Source organism: Danio rerio, chromosome 6 (genome assembly GCF_049306965.1).
Source record: "Danio rerio strain Tuebingen ecotype United States chromosome 6, GRCz12tu, whole genome shotgun sequence".
Taxonomy (NCBI): domain Eukaryota; kingdom Metazoa; phylum Chordata; class Actinopteri; order Cypriniformes; family Danionidae; genus Danio; species Danio rerio.
Window position 1 is genome coordinate 35049780 of NC_133181.1, and position 17721 is coordinate 35067500.

Here is a 17721-nt window from a genome sequence, read left to right on the forward strand (position 1 = left end):
AAACTTATTTTGAATAAGTAGTTTAAAAAAGGACTCGGTGGTTAGCACAGTTGCCTAATAGCAAGAAAGTTGCTGGTTCAAGTCCCAGGTGGGTCAGCTGGCATTTCTGTGTGGAGTTTGCATGTTCTCCCCATGTTCGTTTGGCTTTCTTCCAGATGCTCCGTTTTCCCACACAGTCAAAGACATGCGCTATAAGTGAATTAAATGAACTAAGTTTGTTGGAGTGTGTGTGAATGAGTGTATGGAATGAGTGTGTGTTTCCTAGTCTTTTTACATCCGCTGTGTAAAACGTATGCTGGATCAGTTGGTGGTTCATTCCGCTGTGCGAACCCTGATGAATAAAGGGACTAAGGCAAAGGAAAATGAATAAATCAGTTTGAAAAAAGAAAACAGCAAAAATCTTTTTTGTATGTGTATTTTATAAGTTGCGTGGACTACATTTGATTCTTTAGTGCATGCTTTGAAAGTTTAAAAGTCTTGAATCCCATTCATTGTAATTGAATCCATTACATTCTTCAAAATTGTTTCACATATTGTAAACCAGAGATGCCCAAACTAGGGCCTGCGGGTAAAAGTTGGCCCATGGTAACCTTTGATTGGGCCATCTGAGAGTGGTTTAGAGATTCAAATTTAAACCATTTCAAATTTAATGCAACCTTATACTCATTTGTTTTATTGTTAAGCTACAAAAAGCTATCTGAAATTCAATCATTCATTTTCTTATCGGCTTAGTCCCTTTATTAATCCAGGGTCGCCACAACGGAATGAACCGCTAACTTATCCAGCATGTTTTTACACAGCGGATGCCCTTCCAGCTGCAACCCATCTCTGGGAAAGCCATCTAAAATTAAATGTTTTAATGTAAACTGTGTAAATTAATCAGATTTAGTTTAAAATGCACAAGACAGAGAAGATATTGAAGAAAATTTGGTGCAAATCAAAGCAAAGGCAGATTCTGCTTGACTTCAGCATTGAAAGCCACTGTGTTATAAATGTGATTGTTTGTTTTTATTGTAATAAGTTATAAAAGTTATACTGCATTAGTTAATATAACTCAAAGTAATGCTTTCTATTTATTTTTAATGTTATGAAATGAATTAGGAAACTACCCATGCTGATTTTAATGTAAAATAGTTTGATAATTATCTTTGGCCCACAGTCATGGACACCCCTGCTGTAAACGATTTCTTTAAAAAACATACAGCTGTTATCACACCTCTGCTTGTACAGCCATTATGTGCATACTGTATACATGTCAACAATTTCTTTCCTTTTAGCCTGCCTCTTGTACCCCCGCCCCCTCTCTCCTTCTCTCTGTCTCTCCCTCTGCTTTATACCTCTTTGTCTCTCTTCTCTCATCACTCGGCTCCTGTCTCTCGTTCAGTGGTCCAGCAGCAGCCTGTCGATGAGAGTCATTGGTCGGCGGCAGGCGCAGTCAATGACCCTGACAGTGCGCAGTTATCGCCCTAATTAAGATGCCACACTTGAGTTAAACCGCTGCATTAAGATTTGATGGGGAATTGATCAGAGTGTCACAGGCCGCGAGAGCAGTCGAGAGAAATGAAGGAGGAAGGTCGGCTCTCGCTGTCGATGGCGTCTGAAACGCTCGGGTCAGAGGTTAAGACAATCCTTGATTCCAGTTGATCACCTCACTGTGTCTCCGCTCGATGGATTAATTACTATGATATTGAAGCCGCTTTCAAGCAAGTGTTTTGCATGGGCCGTGTGCGCGTGTGTGTGTGTGCGCGTGTGTGTGTGTTTTGGGTCAAAATTAATTACTCTGTTATTCAAGCTGTGTAATCTCAAGTGGACTGTCAGGGATGTGTGTGTTTGGAGCATCAGGATTAATTACGCTGTTATTGGAGCGGTGTGATCTCTGGTGGGCTGTCAAACATTAGGCCGATCTGACTGTCAGGGGGCGAAGGGACAAGAGGATAAGGAGTCGGTAATATCTGTGTAATGTTGCTGTCCCTCTTTCGTTTTCTGGCTCTTCTGGTCGCGTATGTACACGTTCAGAGGTTTAAAGCACTTAAAGACATCATTTTCGGTGTAAAAATCGGATCAAAAAATTAGTTGTCTTATGCTCATTTTAGCTGTTTTTTATTTGTAAAATAAATATTTTGCTTTTTAAAAGGTGACACTGCATTTGTTCTTTTTAAACGTTATATGTGGTTAATACATAATGAAATAAATTTACAGTAAATGATATATTTAGTTTCATTTGTACAATACCAAAGGTTTGTCACAATGAAAGTTTTACTTTAACCTAATCTTTTTATTTTTACTTTTACTCAAGTCTTTGTGGCTTTTGTCACACAAGTCTATAGACTTGTAATGCACACCCACAAAAAAAGTGAGTAACAATAGTTTAAGTACCCATTCTCACTAATAACTAGTGGCTTATTACCTGCCTATTATTAAGATAAAGTATAAAATACATATTCTAGATTATCTTATTTTACATTCCTAATCCCCAAACAAAACTACTACTTTAAAAACTATTAATAAGCAAATTAGGAGTTTGAGTTATTAGATAATGATTTGATAATAATGAGAATTGTAACTTGAAATAAATTGTGAACAAAAAGTATTTGATGATTTGTGTGTGTGTGTGTGTGTATATGTAATAAAAATGGGTCCCACTTTATTTTAAGTGTCCTTAACTACTATGTACTTACATCAAAAAAATAAATACAATGTACTTACTGTGTTTATAATATATTTGAGAACACTTGTGGTGCTTTTGAGTTGGGATAGGGGTTTGGTTATGGACAGGTTTGGTGGCATGGGTAGGTTTAAGGGCGGGTTAAGGTGTAAGGGATGGTCAACAGTGTATTTACAAATGTAATTACAAAAGTTAACTACAGATGTAATTACATACATGTATTTAATCAAACATAATTACACAGTAAATACATGTATTTACACAATAAGTACATTGTAACAAACTATTAACTCCTGTGTAAGTACATATTAGCTAAGGCCACTTAATATAAAGTGGGACCTAAAAAGGTATCAAATCCATCCCAATGGAGTGTATTAAAACAAAATAGAAGTAAAATATACTGTTGGTTCTCCTCTTTCAGCACTGAGTGTGTTTAAAATTGTTTGTGTGGATTATAATATGTGTGATGATGCATGTTTATATGCCTGACTGAACAGATCCAAACAAAGCCATTATATGTGCACACTCTACACAGTGAACCAAACACAGAGACTAAGAGAAATAGAGAGAGAAAAATATTCCTGTCATGTTTTTTTTTATTCTTAGTTTATTTTAGTTTAGAACATAAATCTCAAACTCAATACCTGGAGGGGCCGCAGCTCTGCACAGTTTTGCTACAAACCTAATCAAATACAGCTGATCCAAATAATCAAGGTGTTTAAAAGAGTCCTGAACACCTTGATTAGTTGCACAAGCTGTGTTTGATTAGGGTTGGAGCAAAACTGAGCTGAGCTGCTTCCCTCCGGGAATCCAGTGTGAGACCTATGGTTTAGATAGAACATACAAAGTATATGATTAAAAAACATCATTACAGTACATTCAATACACAAGTCTATGTAGGAGATTAATTAATAATAAAAATAATAATAATTAGTAATGCTGTCATAAATGATGTAAAATACATTATTATGAAATAATGACCCATACACGGTTGTTGTTGTTAATAGTTTTTTTTTAAATCTTTTTTACACATTTTAACCCAACCAAATAATACACTGATTGACTGATTGTCTACCAGAAATAATTAAGTTAGCAAAAATGTTTTACATTACATCATCATTACTATCATAATTGTTTTTTTTTGCACCAAAACTGTAGACTTTTACATTGCACTAATTAGCCTCCAATAAAAAATAAAAAATAAAATAAAAAATAAATAAAATGATTAACAGAGCAAAATAAAATAAAATAAAAAACTTGTGTTAAAAACAAGTGTGTTTAAACTGAAACTGGTGGAGTTGATTGAAGTCAGACCATCAATACAGGATGCTCCACTATTGTGATAAACCAGTATCAGATTAGCATAAGAGTGACCAAGCGGCAGTCATAGTCAATCAGAGGTCAAATAGTCATGAAATAGGGTTATATGAGGTCACATATCTGCTCATCACTCAGTGCATAAAACAGTGTTATGTGTGGTTTCCAAAAATAATGCATTTACTACATAATATCATGGTCAATTTCCCTGCCCCATCCTAATTCTTCACTCTCCTTTTCTCATCTGCTCGCCTCTCCTCAACCAGGCAAACAGGAAATCTGCTCCTTTACCTCTCCTTTTGTACACTAGCCTTTCTATACATGCTTTTCACAACTGTCTCTCTCTCTTGCTCTCTTTCTCTTTCTCATAGGGTCATTTGCCTTTTCAGATGAGATTATGAGCTGTAATGGAGGGGGAGGTGGAGACTGCTGAGACAAGGAGAAATGGCCTGCTGTGAGGATGGCAGATTTGATGGCTAGTCGATACAGAGGTAAAGAGAGAGAGAGTGAGAGAGAGGGTATATGGAAGAGCTCAAAAGTTTCTGTATCATACTAAAACTAATAATAATAATAATATAATGCACTTTGGCTTCATGATTATAGGTCTGCTTCATTAATGATCAATATTAATCAATAATCAGAAATAGATGAAGTTTTATTCTGCCTATTTTTTGGTGGATTGTAGATTTGAAAGATAACTTATAGTCAGTTTGGCTGTAGAGCAAATACAGGAGTTTTCTAAAAAGGTATAAAGTTTTAAACTATAAATTAAATCATCATATTAATTTCTGTATTTATGTAACCCACCAGTCCTACTGCACCCAAGCTTCCCTGAGCTAAAATCGTCAGTTGCTTTAACAAGAAGGCTACAGACCATGGCCTCTAGGGTCTGTCGCTAGAACATCTTTAGAGGTCAGAGGAGTGAGATTTACCTGTATAGTACTTCGCTAGCTGGCCTCTGTTACACTCACCCCTCTTAACATTACTCCCATCCCGGACGAGCCCCCATGTGTAACTCGCTGGTTCTACTGCAGCCAACCCACTGAGAGCTAGGATCGAACCTGCGATTCTTTAGCTCCCTTTCCACTGCACACGACATTTGGACATGACTGTCAGAATACGCTCCCTTTTGGCAGTCGCACAGAATGTTCAGTGTTGTCGTGCACCATGGGAGAGAAGCTGATTCTTATGGTGTCTGAAATAAAGTGCAAAAAGAGCCTTTATTCTCTGTGCGTTCACCATGAATGAATGAATGAACACTAGAAACTCATAGACTGCTAAATATTTTGGAGGGAATGTGAAGACAACATAAAAAATAATATTTTAAATTATTTTAATATTTTGTATGATAATTAGTACTTTAATTACTCATTTATGAATGAAATGTAAAATAAATGTTTTTTTTTTAATATGGACTTTTTCTGATTTAGAAAATAACGAAAAAAAAATCTTATTTCTCATCTCGCGTGCACGGACCTGCTTAAACAACACTGGAATACATCACATCTGGTCAGCCGGTTACATACGCTCTAGTCGTAGGAGTTCAAAAATGTCAACATATCCGCAGCTCAAATCAGATCCAAATTTTTTACATACAGAGATGATCGGTTCTCCACGCAGCTCACATACTGCTCTCCATTGGAAATGAATGACTTCCAGTCTGTCACTTGTTGTATGCAATAGAAAGGTGGCTTTTTAACATTCCGCTAGCTGGCCTCCGTTACACTTATAATAGCAGACTTCATGTTTTGAACTGAAAGTTTTTGTATTGATTGGCTGAATTATATATATATATATATATATATATATATATATATATATATATATATATATATATATATATATATATATATATATATATATATATATATATATATATATATATATATATATATATATATATATATATATATATATATATATATATATATATATATATATTTTTTTTTTTTTTAAATAGTAACAATAATATTGAATTACAACACTGTTCAAAGCTTTAATTCATATATGTAAATATTGTTAAAATTGTAAAATCTAAAAACGTTTTTTTATTGTTACAGTAAGTTTTGTTCTGCATAGTGATACAAAAAGAAATAAAACATTTCTTTCACATTAATTTACTGATTTTTTTTTTTACACTTTTTTTTTTTGTCATCAAAACGTATTGGCCTTATATTCTATACCCGAAACATCATAGACTCTTCTGAACTAAAATATTTTTCAATTAATAAATAGATATATACTACTAAAACCACCAGAAACACTGCTCCTAGAGTCTATGCTTCTTTTCAATTAATTTAAAATTCAATTGTGGATGCACGTTGTAGATGCCAGAAAATAATGCTGAAAGCCTGTGTTTATTCTTGTGTTAAAAATCGCGAACACTATGATTTACATCATTTCTCAAGAACAAAAGTGATACTATCCAAACTTTTGACAGAAGATGCCAATCTGCCAATTGCTTTTGTCAATCCAGGAGCATGTGCCTGTATTTCTCTAAATGCATTTGTAGTCTATGCTGCTGAACTTACAGTGTGAGATGTGCCCACTCAAGCTCCTTAAATGCCCTTTATGGGTGCTTTGGGAGACAATGGAGCGACGCTTGCCTAGCATCCCACTCCCCATGTCCAATGTAATGGAGCAGCCCAATGGCACGCTGAGATGGATGGAGGATACGGATTAACCTTGGCTTTATGGTTGAGGGGCGGGGCTTAATGGAAGACCCCGCCTTTATGCATCATAAACAGACCAAATGGTGCATATGCAAAGTGCCTCCAAACGAGGAACAATACATCAGAGTCTTAACGAGGGATTTCTAATCAAACAGAGGTCAGTGTGAATGGGGACAACGGCAGGAGAATGGGGTGCATCAGGAAATTGAAAAGATTACACATTCTCTTTATCCTTTTTATGTTCACCCCATTTTTTTCTACAGTGCCCTCCACAAATATTAGCATCCTTGATAAATTTGAGCAGATAAGGTCTTTTGTTTGGGCCTTTATTGTTTTTAATTAATTTATTTTTTACCGTCTTTTGAGTGTACAAGTTTTTTCCCAAGACCAAACTAATTATTGGATATCTTTTGCCCATCAGTTGAGTGGAAATTCTTAAAGGGGTCTTATTATGCTATTTTACAAAGTGTTGATTCCGTTTTAGGGCATACTAGAACATGCTGTCGTGCTTGATGGTCAAAAAATGCATTACTTTTCACATAATTTATATTATTTCAATACTTTTTCCCCCAGCCTGGTACAACGAGCTCCATTGGGTATGTGTATGATGAAGCTCTGCCTTGTGATTGGTGAACTGTCCGAGTGTGCTGTGATTGACAAACAACTTATGGGGACTAACTAAATGTAATTTTAACTAAGCAAGCATGGGGCAGTCATCAAAAATATTATTCAGTTACTTCTGTCTAAAAATCAATATTGGTGTGATTGTTTACTTCATGTATGTGTGTTGGGGTTATGGTCCTGAGCAGCATTAGCACCTTAAAGATCAACAAAGATAAGAGTTAAAGATAATGAGAGGATAATGAAATGCATAGAAATTTAGTAGATGACTAACAATTGACACTTCAACCCAAACTTTCAGACTTTTAAAATGGAGTCAGATAATAACTGAATTCAAGTTAAATTACTTTGTGAGAAGAAAACACACGCAATACTTTTATTTTATTTCATTTTATTTGAACTTTTATTTCTGTTTCCTCTGGCATAGATACAGATAGTGTCAATATTGCCAAATCAATTTGAGCCAGATATGACGCTAATAATATCGATCACACAGAACCTTTAAACACAAGAATATTGATAGACATATCCGAGTGGTTATGTTATTTATTTAATAATTTGTCTTTTTGGCTGAATCACATTTGATATAGTTGTCATTTTTGTACTGTCAGCAATTTATAAAGACATATTCCTTAAAATGTTTAGGAATTGATATTAATAATCTTTTAACAGGCTCCTTTGTGACATCACAGACCCCCCAGAAAACAACACTGTAGTCCATAAACAACACTACCTACATAGAAAACACGTGTAGGTGCTGCTTGTCAATCAGACAATCCTTCTGCGCTCATTCTTGCTCTCAATCGCGGGAAAATGACCTATGAAAAGTTTATGATAAACCGCTGAGAGTTTCACTTAACTGTAGAGGCACACAATTAGCTTTTGCTTCACCCACATGTCACAGTGAATTACGGTACATGACTGGACCAAGTATGGCTTCCAGACAATGGCCAAACATGGACCTTATCTGGGCCAAGTTTCAGCCAAGTTTATCACCCATAACTGGGCTTGAACTGGGCCAGATAGGTTGGTGTGTCACGACTGCAATGAAATTGATAACCCTATGGAGCATTTTACATTAGCCGGGCTTGAGGGCTTGTTTTTCTCGAAGTGACTGATTTGGTAGAATTTTTCCATTTACTAAAAAATAATTTAAATTTTGGTCAAGATAGGCCAAACTTGTGTGGCCCACATATCAATTTTTAACATGTGATCCAAATTCTACATCTGACATCTTGCCTAAGCCTTGTAAAAATGGTGCCACCCCTTCCAAACCCTGGCCATGTTTGGACCACATGCTGTATGCCAGTTGTGCTAGCTTCATGCCAAATCTTTGCCAGAATTCTTTGCTACCTGGGTATAATTCAAACAAGGCATCCGTTGTAGTTCTTGAAAAGGAATTAAAAAAAAAAAAAAAACATCTGTCTTCAGAGTGGATTTGTAAGTTTGCAAACCTTGGCAAAAATACACTTTACACCCTGATTAAAATTCAAAAAGGGGCAAAGCATAATAGGACCACTTTAATAATTGTTCTAATGGTGAAAATGGTTTATTCATTTTGTTCTTGAATTATTGATGAATGAGTGAGTTGTTCCTTGTATTCATATTCATGGTTGAACACTAGAAACCAGGTATACTAAAAATGTAAAAGTTCTGTGGGGGAAAGCTAGAAAAATCTGTTTGGTCATATGAATTCAATCTTTTATTCATGTTCCTTTACCTAAGTCCTTTTATTCATCAGGGGTCACCACAGTGAAATGAACCGCCATCTTTTCCAGCATATATTTTACACAGCAAATGCCATTCCAGCTGCAACCCAGTACTGGGAAACATTCATACACACTCATTCACAAACATATGGTATGCCCAATTTCACTTATAGCGCATGTCTTTGAACTGTGGGGGAAACCGGAGCACCCAGAGAAAACCCATACGAACATGGGGAGAACATTCCAACTCCACACAAAAATGCCAAGTGTCCCTGCCGGGACTAGAACCAGCAACCTTCTTGCTGTGAGGCAACAGTGCTAACCACTGAGCCACCATGTCACCCCATTTGAATAGGGGTATATTTTTGTTTTTTATTCAACAGATCTGTTTTTAATTCTTTGTTCTCAATGGAAGTAAAGTTTTGTTAAAAATGTGTTAATATTTTAAGCAAAAGATTTAACAGTTACTCAATAAAGTCTTTTCCCCCACAGGCTTCTTTTCTCATATTTACCAAGGCCAATATTTTTGGAGGACACTATAAATTTGTCATATAAAGTCAGACATATATTGCCTGTATTATTATATATGTAAATAGATACATACATAACAGCGCTGTCACAATGCCTGACAATGTCACTTCTATTAGCATCAATGGACCAATGAAGTCCACCAGTCCCCCTCATGCTGTCAGACTCTTCCTCTCTGTTTGATGATCATGGTCTCCTGGGTGTACAGGCTGAGAGAGATAGACCTCTATTTAGGACACACTCAAAGATGTTCTGGATTGACACCTGAAAGTTGGTCAGGGGGTCAAAGCAGACGCTTACACTGAATTGACTCTTCTATTTTTATTTTTGTTTTTTATGGTTTTCTGTTTTCTTAATAGTTTTTGAGACACTTTTGCAAGACACATTCATGTCTATACTTTGTTTTTTTTCTTCTACTTTCTTTTAGAAACTATTTAAACCTTCCCATGTTTATAACCAATGGCTGCTGTTTCTTATTTTATTAATAACTTTTTTTTTTTTGCTTTTAGTTTTATTTTACTGGAGTTAAATATCGAACTGCATCAAACTATTTAGGCTTTCACAGGTTTATATTTTTGATATATATTCCAGGCCAGAGACATAGTCCCTCCAGTATGTCCTGGGACTTCCCTGAGGCCTCCTCCCTGTAGGACATGCCTGGAACACCTCCCTAGATAGATGCCCAGGAGGCATCCGAAACAGATGCCCGAGCCACCTCAGCCAAAATCTCATGACCATAGGTGAGAGTAGGAACATAGAATGAACGGTAAATTGAGAGCTTTGTCTTTCGGCTCAGCTCCTTCTTTACCACTACATTGACCGCATTACTGCTGCTGCTGCACCAATCCGCCTGTTAATCTGATGTTCCATCATTACCTCACTCGTGAACAAAACCCCAACATGCTTAAACTACTCCACCTGGGGTAAGGAATTTTCTCCAACTTGGAGATGGAAAACCACCTTTGTCTGATGGAGCACCATGACCTCAGACTTGGAGGTGCTGATTTCCATCCCCACCGTGTCACACTCGGCAGCAAACTGCCACAGAGCATGCTTTAGGTCCATGTTCGATTAAAAACAACAGAACAGCATCATCTGCAAATAACAGAGATGAGATCCTGTGGTCCCCGAACCGGACCTTCTTCAGCCAAAGGGTGCACTTTGAAATTCTGTCCATGATTTGATTTATTTCTATACATTTTATTATATAATTGTAATTATTTTTATATTTATATTATATAATATTTATATATTTATATATATATATATATTATTATCATCATCATCATCATCATTATTATCTTCATCATTTCTCTTATTTATTTCTTTACATTTTTATTATACAATTATATTTTTATTGTTATATTTATTATATAATATAGATATCTATTGATTGTTGTTGTTGTTATTATTATTATTATTATTATCATCATCATCATTAATATACTACTACTGCTACTACTATATATAGGCAAATATATTGTTCATCAGTATCTTATGAATTCAATCTCTCTCAGTGTGATTCCTAATCCAGCACGCGCACACACATACACGCGCTGTAAGGCCCATGACTGAATCACCGGTGAGGGTTTCCCCTGATTGCTTGTGAGTGATTCCCCCATCAGGAGGAGACACAGGCCAGGCTGTTCCTCTCTAATAGTGTGAGAGTGTGTTTGTCTCTCTCTGTCACCCCGTGGCTGTAATGTGAGGGGACAAGTACGATTGACCTCCACATCACTGCTAACAGAGTGTCCAGCCAGTAATGTGCTGTAAAGAAAGACAGACTATTAACCCTCCTGCCCTGCATGCACCGTGCAATGGGGTTGTGTGTGTGCACGTTATTGGAGGATGTCGAACCCTAACATGTCACTGGTCCATTTTTATGACCATGTCAGTAAAGACACATCAACAGCAGAAAGCCTCTTTTATGGTTTTCATACAGCCACTCAGTGGCTCATATTTGGTATGAAGGCAGGCTTTAACCCCCACTCCGCTCAATGCGAATAGACACTTAAAGGGATAGTTCAGCCAAAAATAAAAATTCTGTCAACATGGATTCATGATGTTGTTGCAAACATACATGACCTTCTGTCTTGTGTGGAGAAAAAAGCAGAAGTTAAGCAGAATTTCTGTGCTGCTCTTTTCTTTTTAGTGGATAAATTGAAGTGACTAAGAACATTAACTACAGTAAAATAAACAAAACACAGGTGAACATAATCAATGGAGTAATACATAACCATATAAACAAACCAGTAATGGGAACAAAGAAGACTGAAACTAACATAAATATAATTTCCTTTTAATCCCATTTTAAATTCCAGATATTTGTAAAGGAAGTAGAAAACAAAATACTGTAAACATAAGAAAGTGTTTGGTGTATACCTAAAGATCACTTCAAAGTTGCTTGTATAGGTGCTTGTATAAAAGCTAGAAGTGAAATAGTAAATTCTTAAAAAGCTCTACGTCTGAACATCGCTCCTGTCTAGTCAGTGACTTGCAGGAACATTGAGAGAACACGTATATTTGGGATTTCTAATGTTCTCTGGACATTAGAAGAGCATCAGTTTCCAGCGTGCAGATAATCTGAGGTGACAGCTTACCGCCATCAGCCTGTCGGCCTGTCATCATGGCAATAAAAGCTGATGGAGGGTGATTGGAAGCGATCCCTGTCCCCTCTTAGTGTCACGCCGGATGACAGCAGTCCTCAGGCGGGGGATGGAGTGGACGGAAAAGAGAGGGAAAGGATGGAAAGAAGAGGCAGGATAGTTGAATGGCCGTGGCAGACTGTCCCAGAGGATCTGTCCCTTCACTTTGACCCTCTGACCCTGAGGACAGATGTGCACCTGGACAACAAAACCATAGATACACGCGCAGTAACAAAAATGAGCTCAAATAGATACGGGTAGATGCTCTGTGCAAACGGATTACAGAGCTGAACTGCATTCATTTATACAGGACAGCACAAAAAGCAAAAAAAAAAAAGAGATTTCTTTGCATTAATTCTGTGGCTGTTTATTTATATATATATATATATATATATATATATATATATATATATATATATATATATATATATATATTAGGGATGCACGATATATCGCCGGCCATATCGTTTTCGGCCGATTGCTATTTTTAAGATTATCATTATCGATCCAATGTCTTAAGTAGGCCGGTAAATTACGTAATTGTATAGACCTGCCTGCCTAGCTCAAGTGGGCGGAACTTGTTCTGACTTTTCCAGTCCATTATAATGGAGCTCTCCTCATGCTGTTTATTCTTTCAAAGTCTATCCTTTCTTCATGTGGCATTGCTATGCGTTAATAACTCGGTAAGTAACCACGTTCCTTATCATTGTAGATATGTTTGATTGAGTGTCATTGTGTATTTTGCTTTAAGGGTGCTTTCACACCTGCCTTATTTAGTTCGAATGAATCGCACTCGTTCGTTTTTCCTTTTGTTGCGGTTTGTTTGGGCAGGTGAGAATGCAGCAATCGTACTCGAGTGTGCACCAAAAGCGGACCAAATAAGCGTACCGAGACCTGCTTGATGATTACCTGATGGATCGTTGGTAATATTTCCGCAAGCTGACCATGTCGCAGTTTAGCTAAGTTAATTCAAGCCTCCTCCTGAAGTGACATGCGATGCATTAATGATGTTTGTTTTCCAGCTGCGGCCGCGCTTTATTCTCAAAATGTATAGTTTGTCTAAAGCAGGGATACAATCAGTCAGTGCAGTCGTCCCTCCATAGTAAAAACGACATTTTGTGTCTGCCGGTTTTGTTTACTTGCGGGAGTTTATTGGCATTTTCCCGCACGTGAATTCTAACCAATCAATAAGCAGTTTAGGAAATATGTTCAACAACATCTGGCCAATGAGAGATGTGGATTTTGTCAGATGAGGGCATTTTGGTTCGTTTTAACTGGTTCGGACCAAAGACAGCATCGTGGTGTGAAAACGACCCAAAGACCGCAGAAAATGCAACAATGTATCATTTATTGCCCTTGGTCCGGACCAAATGAAGTGAACTACAGATGTAAAAGCACCCTTAATGGCCTCAGAAAAAAATATTACATGTGTAAACCTTTCCTGCTCTGTCTCTTTGTTCTGTTATAGATAGTAGGGGAGATTAACTTAGTACTCCAGGGCCGAATAATACTAGTTTTGGGGTGAACTTCTTTTTCTTTTCGTTGCAGCTGGTGAATGAAAGAGGACACATGTAACTTGGTCCAAAATATTTTTTTACTTTCCATGTGGTACAACAAATAAGTCATCAAAGAGGGAACATCACAGAAAATAGTCTCATTGCGAAAAAAACACTCCTCTTTTCTCTCCCCCTCTCCGCTTCACACACACCCCAAACTGCAGCCCAGTGCCTTAAAGGATCCACACATTTTACAACATGTGTAAACATAATAGTTGTTTGTAATCTGATTATTTGTTATTATCAACGCGTTGCTTGTAATGTGTTGTTGATGTAAGATTGTTTTCAGTTTGATCGGAATATTCATATTGATTATAACGAGCACGTGTGAGAGCTGTCACCACACACACACACACACTGTAGCACGGGGGAGAGGTGAGAGGTGAATCCAGTCAAAGGGGCTCCCAACTAGCCGCTCATTCTGTCCTTACATTCTGCTTTCTATGTTTGTCATAAAGTCAAATCAATGCAGATTTTGTATCAAAATCTGACTCTGATGGAAACTCTGCCTCTACAGTTAAGTGAAACTCTCTCGGCGGTTTATCATAAACTTTTCATAGGTCATTTTCCCGCGATTGAGAGCAAGAATGAGCGCAGAAGGATTGTCTGATTGACAAGCAGCACCGACACGTGTTCAAAAGAATCTAAAATGCCAAATAGGATGAATCTGTGCTGCATTTTCTAAACGTACTAAAACTTACTATCTGTATTTAGCTGTTCGCTTGTACGGTGGCTCTAAACTGTCAAAACAGTTTAACGAACTAACAGACATGACATATTTGTACGTGTGTATATCACTATAACTCGTTTTAATCAAGACCATTTGAGCGGGTTTCAGTCCTTAACTCTTTCATTTTCATCTTATTTAAATATATTTAACTTGCTTGTTAATTAAATCCCATTTTGTTATTTAATCTATTATTTTTATGCAACAATCAACTTGCATGTTAATTTGCTATGAAGAAAAGGTAATAATTTTTTTGCAAGCTGATTTATGCGAAATCGTGAATATAGGTCTATAATCACCTTGCAATTTTGAAGTTATAGCTTTGCTTTAGTATAGACTATTCAGTTCATAAGAGCAGTTCAATCTTTTATGAAGTTTGCTGTATAAAAATGTAACATTTTGAAATATTTATAATTATCAGCCTATACATATCGGCTATTGGCCAATATATATATATATTAGCTAAAATTGTTTATATTTATGTGTGGGGCAATGACACTCGTTTTGACCCTTTTAGTGCCTTGTTGTGACGTGATGTGTTATAATTGGGTTAGTATTTTCTCCATTCAGCCATATTAGTTACAAAACAGATAACAACCACCTGGATGTACTTTATCCCTAACTTAACAACTGGGTGAATGTACATTATCCCTTGCTTATAGTTTTACACTACTGTATAGGACTACAGTTGACATAAACACACTAATTTTGTGATAGCATTTTGATCACTTCAGCAGTTTCTCCCTGTCTATGTGCAGATGAAAAGAAAGTCACACAAGTTTTGAACAACATGAGGGTGAGTAAGTGACAGCATTTTTATTTTCAGCTCAAACTAAATTTAGGAAGTTGATTAAACATTATATCTATAAACTCTGACTCATTTGCAGCAGTTCTCATGTCAGGGCTCAGGATTTACCCAGCACTTTTGTTCTGTCCATCCTCTCCTCTGCTCTCTCTCCTGGCCCCAGCATCGATCTCTGTCAGTATCCAATGTCAAAGACACATTCAGAGATGCTTTTCCTCTCTCGTTAATAATTCACATTGCCTGAATCATCAATAATAATTCTCACCAAGCAATCATTCAGCTTTACCACCATTCACCTCGGGTCTCCTTCTCTTCCTTTTGCTTCTTTGTTGTTCCTCTGTTTTTTTTAGATCACAGTTGCCTTTTTCTTTAAGTCAACATTACCGATGAAAAATTACTTTCTTGATGCATGATTTTGACTTACTGTTAGCGATTCATTGCTACTTATTACACTGATCTGTGCAATACTTTATTCTGATGTTAACCTATGTTAACCTATGTTAACCACAGATAACAACCCATTAAATTGACACAGGTCCATCTGGGTATTACAAAAAATCTTGATCATTAGTGAATATTCAAAAACATATGCATACAGTATCTGTCACTCTGCCGTTCTTGACTGTTTCACACCATCTTGTGACTGAATAATTTTAATAAGTAGAATAGTGTAGGCTGAATCCAGCCATTTGTTATAGAACAGTTTTCTTTTTGCGTGCTTCGTTTAATTAAAGTCAGTAAAGTATACAGCTCAGATCAATGTTTTGTGTCCAGTTGTTTAGTTTAGGGGCAAGTAGGCATGTAATGAGTGAGATACTGTATATTTAAGCTGGTTGTTTTCACATAATAAAGCCCTTTATTCTTACCAGAGGCTGGTAAGACTGTCAGTCGTTATTCTGCAATAACATCTGACTGAATGCATATTGAGGGCAGCATGGTCGCCTCACAGTAAAAAGGTAGCTGGTTCGAGACCCGGCTGGACCAGATAGCATTTCTATGTTCTCCCTGTGTTCTCCGGGTGCTCAGGTTTCCCCCACTGTCGAAGGATATGAGCTGTAAGCTATGAGTTCAATAAACTAAACTGTCTATAGTGTCTGTGAATGTGAGAGTGTAGGGGTGTTTTCTAGTATTAGGTTGTGGTTGGAATGGCATCAGCTGTGTAAAACATATGCTGGAATAGTTGGCGGTTCATTCTGCTGGGGTGACCCCAGATTAATAAAGAGAGTAAGCCGAAGAACAATGAATGAATGTACATTGCTTCTTACATATTATTAAAAAAGTCATTAACATGATTGACTTAATGATCAAAATGTACAGTAGAAACTACCTTGACAATGTAATTACAACTTTGGCTACGTTTATAGACTGTAAAAGACATGGACGTAGTATCCGTGAGGTCACCCATAGGTTTATGAAGAACCTAAAACAAGCTATCAATGAAAGCATTGTCCATGTTCATACTGATACATTTTAAATGGATAAACCATTAATAGGCAAAGTTAAATTAATATCCTTTGCCCCTGATGATATGTTTGAGTCTGAATTTAATTTTAATCTGTTGGTGTCAACCATTCCAAAGACTCAATAATCACATTTTTGTAGGAGACACAGTTGCAGTGATTTATACATCATGCTTATTATTGAATGTAACATAAGCATTGTGTTTTATATTTTCATTTGTAAATGAAAGTATTTTATTTCCCCTTATAAATCACATTCATTTACAGTTAGCAGGGAAATTTTCCAGCATGTGATACCACATAGGCTCTATACATTCTCTATTGCACTATTCTCTGAAATGTCAGGCGCTACTGCAGAAAAAAAAATCAGCTGAAACAGCAAGAATCAATGAGAAGTATAATTTTCTTTACATTTACTTTATTTAGGAAACCTAATCGCTCATAAGCAGGTTGTTGATAAAACTTTGAAAGCAAATTCAGAATAATCTGTTTAACATTTTAATCCTAAACATGATAAACTCCAGTTCCTACAGTTGTAAACAAACATATTGTTTTGCAGTTGTTTAGCTACTGAGATTTATCTATCTGCCTAGGCTATTATTATGTACTGTAAAACAAGATGTGAGATTTCTCTAGGAACAATCAACACTATAACAATTTAAAGCACAGTTTTGAGTTTTTAATATAGTGTTCACCATAATTTTGAGTGAAAATTTCAGCTTCATTCATTTAGCTTCAATCATTTATCTGTTTACATTATTTCTAAATACATTGTGCAGCTGCATCTATATCTTTGTAGTAACTTTAAAACCAAACCCAGATCTTTGAGATATAAACCCAAACATTTTTTTAAAGGCTTTTCTGTGGTGAACAAAATTTGAAGATAGAGATATGTTTTTTTTTTTCCTCTGTTAGACAAAAACTACAATATCAGAGCTCATCCAGCCACACATTCAAATAAATTTACCTGCAAAGAAAGAGAGAGAGAGGAGAGACTGTCTATTGTGTACGTAAAA

General features: G+C 36.4%; 1 long non-coding RNA gene across 1 annotated transcript in view; it reads left to right on the forward strand.

Moving 5' to 3' along the window:
• The window catches only part of LOC141386310 (uncharacterized), a 38475-nt gene that overhangs the window by 10334 nt on the left and 10420 nt on the right, over positions 1–17721 (forward strand). Inside the window, exon 3 of the long non-coding RNA XR_012408046.1 lies at positions 4354–4473. This is a non-coding gene — a long non-coding RNA (uncharacterized lncRNA). The remainder of the gene's footprint in view (positions 1–4353; positions 4474–17721) is intronic.